The sequence below is a fragment of the Lepidochelys olivacea genome (genome assembly GCF_965140295.1).
Source record: "Lepidochelys olivacea isolate rLepOli2 genome assembly, chromosome: 3".
In the NCBI taxonomy this organism is placed as follows: Eukaryota; Metazoa; Chordata; order Testudines; family Cheloniidae; genus Lepidochelys; species Lepidochelys olivacea.
The window spans coordinates 172,631,371-172,643,773 of record NC_140413.1 but is presented as its reverse complement, the minus strand read 5'-3'; positions in this window follow the sequence as shown (position 1 = coordinate 172,643,773).

The window sequence follows — 12,403 nt, the reverse complement described above, 5'->3', positions numbered from 1 at the left end:
TATATTTTCCTATCAGCACTAAGCACTATTGGGATTACTTGTTGGGCCAGTTCTTCAGCTAGTGTAAATCAATAAATATGCTGATTTATACCAGTGTCTCTCTCTCCCCTTGAGTCATAGATCATGAGTGATTTGTGATCCATTCGTGGGGCCTACTACAATTACAGTATCAGACAGATAATGCAACACATGATAGAAGATTGTCCAGTTACCAAATCTGAAAGTGGAATTACCTGGCTGTTTAAGGCAGGGATGTACACTGACTTATATTTGCAGCTGTGCAATGAAGTTTCCCCCCCCCCCCGATCTGTGACATAAGCCCTAAATTAATATGTTAATTGTCAAGTTGGGGTCTAAACATTCCATTTTATGTGGCTAAGCTTCAGCCTAGGGCAACATGTTGCACAGAGGAGGAATTTAGCCTTTGACCTGATTAAACAACTAAAATTCTCCAGTTTCGCTTTATGTGTGAAACTTCACACAGCTCTAATTGCTAATGCCCTGAGGAAGAAGGCTAGAGGTTCTGGGGAGTTGGCAGGTGCAAAAAATCACATGGAGAAGCTCCTTAGATTACTCTGCACCCTCGCAGAAACCATATTAAAGAAGTAATGCACACCTTTTGGGGAAAATTTTCAAAGGTACAAAGGGCAATTTGTCTTCCATTGGATGCATCAGTCCTATTTGTGTCTTTGAATGTCTCCCCTTTTGTGTCACATAAACAAAATCTTGCAAGCCACAAGGAGACCATTTCAGTGTGGAGTTTGAGAAATTAATCACATTGCTCATGATATCGTTAGAGTAATTCATTCTCAAATTCTGTTCTAATCAGACTCTTATGCCCACACCCATTACCATGGTATCTGGATGCATTAAGCTTGGCTGATCAGCTGCAGTATGGAATATCACTGTCACTACCCAGAATCTCTGACAGCAACAATAAACCTTAACAGGCTTTTGCCCAGGTACATCTCTAGTATAACTTGTTACATGAATGGGATCCATCAGTGATACTGTGTATTCTATTTTTTGAAAAAGTATGTCAATTAAAAGGTTTCCTTCTTTCTGTCTTTCATAAATCATTTCAATCAGATCACCCGTTGCAGCACTGTTCTGTTGATTTCATAGTTGAGATGATTATTTTCATCTGACATAGGAAAATAGCAAGATTAGGGGACTCCTTGAAATAAACAATAAGACTAAAAAGGAAAGTTTACTAACTAGAAATATGATTGGAACTGAAATATAAAGCCAACGCTGAAGTGGAGTAATTTGAGAACACTTGAAGCAAACACCATTGTGAATATATGAAATGATGTATTGATATGATGCCCTGTAATGTTAGGATGTATTCGTCAAACCTATATACAAGCTATACTAAATATGTTCTTTTTATGTGCAGTATGTATTCCAAAACTACAAAAAAATAAAGTTTTGAAATATTCATCTTAATGGGGCTATTTTTTAGGTTTTAATTTAAGAAAAATCTGTGCATTCCAGCTATAGTTTTTCATTGTCCACAAACAGGTTTTTCAGGACTATTACTAAGAAAATATCCGCTATGAAATGCAATGCAGTGACCTTCCTTATAAGCAGACAAACCTCATTTTTTGTTTTCACTTTCTCTTGCACCCAGAAAAGCTCATCGCTGTGGCTCATTGTAAAATCCTACTTTTTACGGAGTTTCCAAGAAGGAATGAATGAGATAAAGGAAGGTCAAAGGATTTGTCTAACTTCAAACTATGAATCAGTAGCTCTGCCAGAACTGGAAACCAAAATCCTTGTTCCCAGTCATACGATCACATGAAATAGGATGCGAAATTAAAGGGGCTTAGCTTAATTGTGTTATCAAAACTGTTGCAGTCTTTGAAATTTGAATGTTCCATTCAAGGAAGGGATTAGAAAAGACATTCCTACTTCTGCTTTAAATGCCCTGGTAGGCTAATTCAAAGCCCTCCCAAAAAAGGGTAAACTCTGCTTTATGTTCCATAGGACTGCCCTAAGGTCCTTTATCAATGCTTGGATTTTGCATCATACAGAATGAACAGTGGAATAAGACAGTTTTCAATCACGTTCATTTTCATATGTTGAGTGATTTCATTGACTATGTCACTCAAACCGGGAGAGAAGTTTTTTGTTTTGCTTCATAAGAAACTCACTACACTCATTGGAACGAAATCTATCAGAAATGTGCAATTGTATTACTTTTGGGGGGACTTTAATATATTTTAGGGCAAATAAAATGGTAGTGGTTATCTAAAATCTGAGGAGTCAGACACTTACTGGACACAGATAAACATTTACTGCTTTTAATATCCTTCACCATTCTCCTTTAGTTGAGATCACCTTGTGAGACAGTTAAGCAATTTGAATGTTTTATTTAGTTGTTGCTTAGATCTTTAAAACGTAATGGGAAGGCAATTTATGGGGCGAGAGCAAATGCTAATTTAGTTACATGCTAACAGAGTAGAAAGAGCTATATTTATTAACAGGAGTTATGTTTTTACATATTTTGTAGCATTTATGTCATCCAGAAAAATGGCATAAGTGGATTTTCTAAGTAGACTTGGGAAGTAGCTAGATGAAAAGAAAAGTGTACTATAGGGAGAGACAAATACCAATCCAAAGTCAAAGCACTTCAGAGACATGTAGCGTCCTAATACAAAATGTACTGCATATTGATCTATGGGTGCAGACACTCAGGCATGATTGAGCTCTATGAAAATCCCTCTTCTGATTTCTTTTAGCTTTAGACACATTCAACCCACTCCAGCCAATCCATCTCAAAGGAGAAAAGGAAATATGCAGTGGAGGTCACATTATTCTAACTACAGTAGTTTGTTCTTTCTTCCCATGAAGCTCTCTTCACTGACAACTGATTCTAGAAGTAGAAATGCACAAACAATAAGGTTAAAAAAAAATCTCCCATCACAAATAGCCTGCAGGGCTGTGAATCTCCTTGTATTTTGTATCTCCAGTGTATATTTATGGCTTTGCTTATCTAAAATGAGTTATTTGGGTATCTAAAAGTGTTTAGTCTCTTTTAAAAATCTTCATTAGTTTTAAGGCTCAGGGCCTGCGCTACAGACAATCCAGTTTAATTCTCTTCTGCCTCAGGTCACCAGAGCTATTTCTGTCTCAAGACTTGAATCTGGAATTTAAGGTTAGGACTCTCAAAGCAGTGAAAGTAACCAGGTATGGTAATATTTCTCAGCAAAGCCAAGCCCTGCAGCCTTAATATAATTACACATGTGGAATTTGGTTCTGAACTTTGATTTTCTTCCCCACCCTTTTTCTAAATGTGTGTGTCAAACATCCCACAAGTAATTGGTGAAAAATGAAGTATCAGAGGTGGAAAAAAACACCCCCTCCCAACTTCTGGCTGGAGAACGAGCCAGAAAGTATGGTTTGTGACTTAATAGTTTGCTGCATTATTTATCACTATTTTATTTTAATTTTACAGATGGAGAACTGTCATTTGACTCCCCGCCCGCCTTTTTTTTTAAACTGTGAAATGCAAATTTTGTCATTAAGTACAATGCCCATGGTAATGGGATCTATCTGGGGAAGTGCCCAGAAACAGAAAAATACAGTGTCCTTTGAAATCAAAGAACTTCTGGACCAACAAAATATACTGCATGACCTTCATGTGTTGTTATAACATGCAGATTGGTAAGTTTTGTGAGTTAAAGGCATCATGCAAAGTCTATTGAAATTAACGGAGAAATTTCCATTGAAGTCAAATGGGCCCTAAGAGAATTTTCCAAGAATGTCATGTAAAGTGAAAACTATATCTAAAGGGCCATCTAGCAATTTCACAGTTCTTATTATGGGACACATCATAGCATTCTGTACTTAATGGAAAAAAGCTGGAATAAAACTCAGATCTTTTTGTATGAGTCCCAACCATTTGGACTAAAGAGAAAATCTCCATTAGCTGTTGGAAGTGCAGAAACTATGACATACAGTTGAGCAGCTCTGATTACATCTAATAAAAGCCAGTGATATACATACATGTTAGCCAGTTTATTATAGTCAAATGATTGGTCATCAGATGGTAAGTAAGTATAATTTTACTATCTTTGCTCTGCTAGAAACATTAGCAGTTTGTAGCCTAGTAAAGTTTTACTCCTGATTTACTGCTGTCTTGTATCAGACTTATGACAGAAAGTTAAAGAAAAGGAGTACTTGTGGCACCTTAGAGACTAACCAATTTATTTGAGCATAAGCTTTTGTGAGCTACAGCTCACTCCGATGAAGTGAGCTGTAGCTCACGAAAGCTTATGCTCAAATAAATTGGTTAGTCTCTAAGGTGCCACAAGTACTCCTTTTCTTTTTGCGAATACAGACTAACACGGCTGCTACTCTGAAACCAGTTAAAGAAATGTGGCTGTGGAACCCATTCCAATAATATCGGAACGTTTGCATCTAACTTTATAATACACTAATCATTTGCAGACAGAATTTTTCTGTCTTTGTTTATTATGCCAAGGAAGTGACTGTCTTCTCATGGGACACTAGCCCATCTGTTAGAGAGCCAGACAAGATCTGTTTTGTTAGATTAAAGAAGGCAAGACCTTATTTTCTAGCAATGTTTTTATGTCCACTAAAAGTAATTGACAATGCCTCACCAAATTCTCTCAGCTGAACAAAAAACATGCCAGAAAATTTAATATACCTGGTAAACTACTATATATAGACATACTCTATAATTAAGGATAGTTTAACAGATTGGACTAGTCCACAGAATCTTTTAACATTCAATTTCAACACGAATGTGTGTTAATAAAAAGGACTGAACTCATTAATTAAAAACAGTTACAAAATACAGCTGGACAGAATTTAAAGCACAGTCTCATCCACATCAAGACTTGTCCAATTAAGGGAAGAAGCCCTTTGCTACAATTGGGTTTCCTTAGCACAAAGCTGGGCAACAGGAGTGTAGAACCACAGTGAAGCTACAAAGCACTACTCTCAAAAGAGATCACATTTTTTCCTTTTCTGGAGGGAGCAGGCATCCTGGGAGAGAAAAGATGGTCCAGTCATTAAAAGGATCTCTGGAGTCCCTGACTACCAAAGTTCAATTCCTTGCTCTGCCAGACTTTGTGTGACACTGGACAAGCTGTTTAGTCTGTCTGGCCTGGATGAACAAAAGGAGTTGGGCATCTAAGTCCCAGTTTCAGGACCACCGTGATGCACAAAACTCTCATGGAACAGCGTAGCTACCAAGTGAGTCTAGGTGCTTAAGATTCTGCAGTAAGAGTTCCCTAGGGTATCTAGGTTTCTGCCTCTGGGCAGGCACACTGAATGAGGGTCTGAGTTAGGGAGGAGCATAGGAAAGAAAATTTTGAAATACATTCTACCCTTAATATAACATTATGGGCTTAAATTTCCATCCTGACTCTTGGCTAGGAGTGTAGATGATAGGAACATACTCAAATCCATCCTGCTCTACTTATAGTAAAAGCCTCATGGGATGAATCCTGCCCACATCACAAGAGCCCGACTTTGCAGAATATTGAGGCATGCTGCAGGATCGACTGAGAGTCCCTACGCAATTTGACTTATTGACAGTCTTTGCTCAGGAGAAAGTTAGGCTCTGAATAGCAGACAGTGGTGCGGATGAGAACTAAGGTCCATGAGCAGAGTCATGTGGTGGAATTATATTTGCCTAAACTGTGTCGGAATTCAGCCAGTGACAGTGAAGGAACTGATTTAAGAAGAAAGATTAACAGACCTAGAAGTGCAAAGCTAAATGGATACCTGAGGGCGGGAAAGTGATAACTATCTATGTGCATAATGTATGAAGGATGAAGACACCAGTGATACAGGGAGGGTGGGCTGGTGCTATAAGAAATACTGGGATTAAATTAAGAAAGATAAAACTTTTAGACTAAATATAGGGAGATATTCCTTATCTATTAGACTGTATAGTAGTGTGTTCAGGTAGATGGTGTTAGACTCATTTGGGACAACTCAAACAAGACTGGAAAAAGCATTAGAATGTACACTGTAGGGAAGACTCCAGCACTGTCAGGAAGATGGGTAATATCAGTATCTCTCAACCCATGTGGCATGATCTTCAGATCTACGGAAGGTACTGTGCTTGCTAAAAAATAAAAGCTCAGAACCCCATGGTTGCGAGGACCCAGTAGGAACCAGGGAAGGGTGCAACGTGATCCTTCGCTCTTCCTCCTGCTGCTACTGACCCAGTGCTCCATCCTCTCCAGTCCCTTAAAAAAACAAACAAAAAAACCCAAATCACAGTGGAGCTGTCTCCTTCTCTTACCCACACAGCCCACAAGTAAACATAGCCCTTGGTCATCTGAGTTCAAGTCATGTGATGAAAAAAGAAATGCACAAAAATACCCTGAGAAGGAGGTACGCAGTCGTGCCTGATGAGCCTGGGAGGTGGACAGACAAGCCAATGCTCAGCAAGAAATGGGTGTGCAGCTTGCCCTTATCAAAGCAGTGAGCTAGTACTTGTCATAAAAGGTCCCACACTAGGCTCAAATTGATACCCAGAAGAAGTGTGTGAGTCAATGGAGGGAGAGCTTTGTAGCACAGCACACATTGCTCTGGACAGCAGGGATGCAGGAAAGGGGAACAGAGCAACAGGAACGACAAGTACCCATGCTAACCGGCAAGAGTCTTCAGAACACACAGGAAGCCCCAAGTGTCTTATAACTTACAATATAAAACTCCTCCCCCACCCCATGTGCCCACCCAACCAGTCACAGCACAGACACCCCCCCACCCCCCGCACACACACCCACCCACACACTCTATTCAGGTTCTGCTCTGAAATGTGTACTACCCTAGCACGGGCAAGCAACATGTGTTTGTAAGGACAATGTATACCCCCGTAGCCATGACTCTTTTCCTCCACACCGTGCCCACTTTTTTGATGGTACTGTAGTGGTGTGTGTTACAGCAGTGCATTGCTGGCTTTAGTACAGTGCAGGCACAAGCATATGCAAGTAACAGCTCCTTTATTTCACGCAGGCTTCATATTTACCCAGGATGCACAGTGCAACTTCCACCCTTTTTAAGGTGCTCATTGGCGATTTGAGGACTGGGCCGACAGACGACTGACAGCATATTGAGATTGCTTGTGGAATACCTATGAAGTAGCTTTTGAAGCAGAAGAAACTGGTCAAATGTTTGGCAGGGAGACTACTGCCAGGCAACAGTTTTCAGACATCTGAAAGGAGAGTTTATTCTTTAGTGTTTTGCTATTTGTTTGTTACTACATACAGATTGGCATGTTCATCTCCAAAGCATGCTGACAACATTCTCTGTATTTTGGGTATCAGTTACGATTGAAGCCATCTCTATAAAGATACTGTACATATCAGAGTTGGCACAGAGTGAGCAGTTGTCTTGGGGCACAAGTACTTTTTGAATCAAGGCTTCAGCATTTCTTTAATCAGAAAGCCTGTTCTAAGAAATGCCATCCATATCAAACAGATGTTCCATTGAAGAACACACTGGATCTTTTGCAGAATATGGCTCAGGGCCCATTTCCACTCAATGGTTGGAACAGGGCTGATTTCTTTATATTAGGAAAAGAGATATAAAGCCATTTCCCCATGCAAAAGTTGTTCAGCTATCTGTAATGAAGGAGATGTTTTCCAATCTGGGATTTAGAATTTCATTTGCAAATAGTTCACATTTCTGTACAGTTTTCCGCATGCTAAAGGACATCCTTAAAATAAAGACTATAGTTGGACATATACAAATTCTTTGTAATGTATAAAATAGCTGGGTAGTAAATTTGAAAAAAAAATAATTGTCCAGTGAATTTAGGCCTTTGTTCTGCTCACAAGTTGTCTGCAATCAGGATTTGTTATGGATTTCTTCGGTATAACTCATGGTTAGAGATTTTATGCAAACAAATTTCACCTTATTCATTATGTACAAACTGCTGATTGTAAACATTCCTTTTAGTATTTAATATGTTCACTATTTGATAGCTTCAGGCTGTACAATTGGTTGTCTAAGTCACATGGTATTGTTTATGTTCCCTCAGTGCTTCTGCCCTTAATGATTTCCATATGGTAATGAAATAAACTAAATAAATTGTTTTGTAATTAAGTAAATCTTGGCTCATCGGATCAAAATTCATTTTTCAGGAACATTCAAACTAACAAAAATTCCATGAAAAAAGTATGTTAGAAGGGGGTATGAGCACATTCAAAGCAAAGTTCTATTTAGAAAGTACCAAATATCCCAATAGTTCCCCCCTTACTGTTTTACCAGCAGTGATAAGGTTTTTTGTGTCAGCTCCCCAACTATCTTATACAGTGATTGTGTTTATTTTAATGTGTCTATATGTAAGACGTGTGTGTTTTATGTAAATTTGCACAAAATGTAATTTCAGTGAAAACCGAATGTATAAACTCACAGCACAGTTTGCCTATAAATATTTCCAGGGGCAGCTGTTTGTCTGCTAACAGTAGACAATAAAATTTGTTGTTTCTACTTTTCTAGGAAAGCAGTTTTCTCTAAAACATAAACTTCACACTACGTGTTGTTTGCTATCATTTCAAGGCCACGACTCTAATGGAAAAGAATGTGTTAAATGTAGCATTATCATGCAGGTCAGGCAGGGCAGCCTGGTACACATTTTCCCACAATCTCTGCTCATTAACATCTAGTTCCCCCATTGTGCAGATTTTTGGCTCTGTTCCACCAGGGCAGAGATGAAAAATGTTTACAATATGCAAACGTGGAGGGAGGGGAAAAAAGCTTTGAAATGTTAGTCCTTTGGGATGAAAAGTTTCAGAAGGGGAAGGTAAGTCAAAGGTTACTAATGGGATGTCAACAACACCTGCTTTTTAGTGGAGGTTTTCATAAACAAGTTTTACTTAAGTACAGCTTGGGTCATACAAAAATATCAACCATATATCCCTGGCTAACCTGATCAGCCTAGTATCCAGAAACAAAGGTCAGGCTTTCAATGCCCTAACATAACCTGCCACCTTCCTGTAATGAAACTGTCCTGCTCGCCATGTTAGACACATTGCTTTTCACATCTTAGGCCAGAGGCACAGTGTGCCCAGATTCAGTGGGGGGACACTGGGAAAGAGGAGATGCTAAATCTAGCATCACTCTAGTAGAGACCCCTTGTGTCTAAGCAAGGAGTCACAGTGACATATGAGAAAGTGGTTACCTTAAGTTTCCTGATGCAGTTGAATAGCTTCTATGCTGCACACGGCTTTTAGTTATGGTGAGCAAATTTCATCATCAGTCATCATCTCACACTAAGTCACAGCCACTTGTTCATTTCTTCATTAAATTAATTGCCGAATATTTTCAAGAAGTTTTGCCTAGAGTCTACAGAAGTGTAAGAGCAAGAGTGAAATCTACCTGGGTATACACAAATCTCGTATTGCTGTGGCACCCAAGCACTTCACCATTTTAACAGTTTTTATCCTCAGAACACCCTCGTGAAGTAGAAAAGGATTCTCCTCTTTTTACAAACGGGGAACTGAGGCATGAGGTAGATTAAGGGCAAATCATTTTTTTTGTGACTGACTCAGGAACTGAGCCCATTTCTCCTCAGACAGGGTCCAGCACCTGATCCACTCGACCAACCTCTTTATGCTAAGAAGCATGCAGTGGCTTCCAAAAGGGCCTACATTTTAATATAGCTAACCACTGGAAGCAGAAAAATAGACAGGGTAACATTTTGGGGCTTGGGTCACGTCAAATACATGATGTTTGATGCAGATTTTGAAACTTTGTTTCATCTCCACTTATATCGCAATGAAGGTTACTTACAGAAAGTGGCTTTGAAAGCATGAGGTTCAGTGAACAGAGTGAATTTTCCTTGAGTATAAAGGTTATTTTAAAAAGTGCTAAAACCCTCTGCATCTCTATTCTCAACATTTCTATGTTTCTGACTGCTGGTATCCAATAGAGTGGCCTAAGCAAGTGCTGCATTATTAACAGTCGTAAAGTTTTTTTTAAAAAACACACTTCTTGTATGTTCCATCTGTTAAGGAGGAATGAATACAAGGATGGATATTGCAGCAGGTACAATAGATTGTTATGTGGGAGCCTTTCAAACGCTAAAGGAAGATACTGTTCCTGGCCAAGACGTGCGAGAATTTGCCACTAGTGTCGGGTGCCCAACTTGAGGCACTTTTAAGGCAGCCTGAGTTGTGGAGGATGAGCGATCAGAATGATCGGGGTGGGGGGGGAGGGAGCGGGGAGATCAGATCCCATGAGTGTACTCTAGTTGAGCACTGAGTCACTTTAGAAAATCCTGGACTGTTTAATCATGGAATCCTTAGCACTGTGTTAACCACAGAAGTAGCATGGCTGAGTGCCTAGGGCTGTGTATGCACAAACCTGTTACTAATTTTGTGGGTGGAAGCACATAAGGTGAAATTTTTAGAAGTGTTTAAGTGATTTAGGTGCTTCTAAAAACTTTACCCATAAACTTCAGTTTAAAAAATAATATGAAGTTCCCCTGGTAACTGTAAACACAGGACTTGATCCGATTTTCAGAAATGCAGCTATTACAGCGTGATAAACCTGATTTTTCCGATTACCCAGCCCACACATCAAATTACAGTTTCGTCCCCTTTCAGCAAGTGGCAAGTTGAAGAGAGTTAATGTATTAAAATAATGGACCAACACATGCCTTTAACATGGATTAGCACTTGCAGGAACTTCTTGTTTTACATGAAGAATATGCATCTGCGCACTGGGGTCAACATGAGCACACTGCATGCCTTGCAAACGTAATCTAAACTAATTTGTAAATACACTAGAAGCTAGAAAGTATCTGTAGTAAGCTATTTGCTTTGCTTTTCCTTTACATTTGCAAACGTGAGAATTTAAAGTTCAGCTGGAGAATCACAACGTTTACACAATCTGTGAGCCTCGCTCTGACCTTACGCAAGACTTCCAACAGCATAACTTTGTTGAATTCAGTGGAGTTACTCCTGCTTGTTACCGGTGAGAGATCAGAATCATGCCCATTGTAAATGGTGTGTGTACATATGTTTAGAGCCATGGCCAACCTTTTGAAACGTAAACTCTGCTTTTGGTTACATAATTACATGTTATGCAGAGTTAGTTTCCTATTTTATTTTCCTTCCCTATCTCCCATACCACCCATGGCTTTTACTCTCTCACACCACTCTGCCTCTTTTCCACTTCGTATTGCCATTACAGATGGCTCCCTGCATTTCTTTTGTACCAGATTAAGGAGCGTGCGGTATCTGTTTGAGATTCCTACTTTTTGACTGTAAGGACGTTCAGTTGCCAGTAGGACTTTAAGTTCAGGAGGTAGCTCTGTCCAGGGTGATGAGTTCACGGTAATTTCAGCAGTGTGATGAGAGAATCACTGAAAGAACCCAAGTCCTGGCTCAGCTTAAACCATTTTGTAGGCCTCTTGCAACTGGAGACTAGTTCACAAAAGAGGGCTATATCCTGCCCTAATTCAATCCCACTGAAGTCACGGGAATCATATGGACTCTAAGATAGCACAGGATTGATTATAATGTTCGTGCCAATCTCATTTGGCTCAAAAATAACTTTTTCTTAGTTTCTCCCTAGATAATAGAAAGATAAAAGGGTAATTTCCCCAGAACTGTAGTTTAACTGCACAGCTATAGACTGAAACTGACTCCTGTACAGAGGTCTAGTACCAATCCCCTGCACCACTCAAGTCTCACTTTCAAACCCTCAGAGTAGGATTCAAGGGGTGAATAGACCTTGGGCTGGTTCGCACAGCAAGGTAAATTTCACCCATGATGGAAACTGATAAAAACAACCTGTTCCATGAATTACTGAAGGCCAGACATTACTCAATAAACAACCCAAAAAAGCAGTGATCATTATCCTAGTAGCTACACCAGTTAAGAAGTGGGTACTAGTGAGAAATGGAAGATTATTCCAGCATGTATTGAGCTGGATAGGTTATTTCCATTCAGTAACCACTGTTTGTTTTATATATATTTGCATGGGGGGAGGAGGGATGCTGTTGAAATGGGCCTAAAAGTAAAACAAGTATATGGCTAGGATGCTCAGAATCAACGCACAAAAGCTAGGCTTTTCAAAGGAGCCTAAGAGAGTTGGGCACCGAGCTTCCTTAGGCCCAAAATACCAGCCACAGCACATTGGCAGCATGTTAACTGTAATGGCCCCGTGTTTCTGATCACAAGAATGCTGTGGTCAGCAAAACAGTGAATAGACTTCTCTTTAACAGTGATGATTTGCTTTGTTCCAGCTACATGCGAAACTGGTCACAATATTAGGGATAACATCCTCTTACATTCATGTAGTGCCTTTTATTCAGAGAGATTACAAAGGAATTTGTTACTTATACAGTGTAACTGTTTTGCTAGGTGTGAGTCAGGAGCAGAGAGGGCCGGGGTTCAGTTTTTTA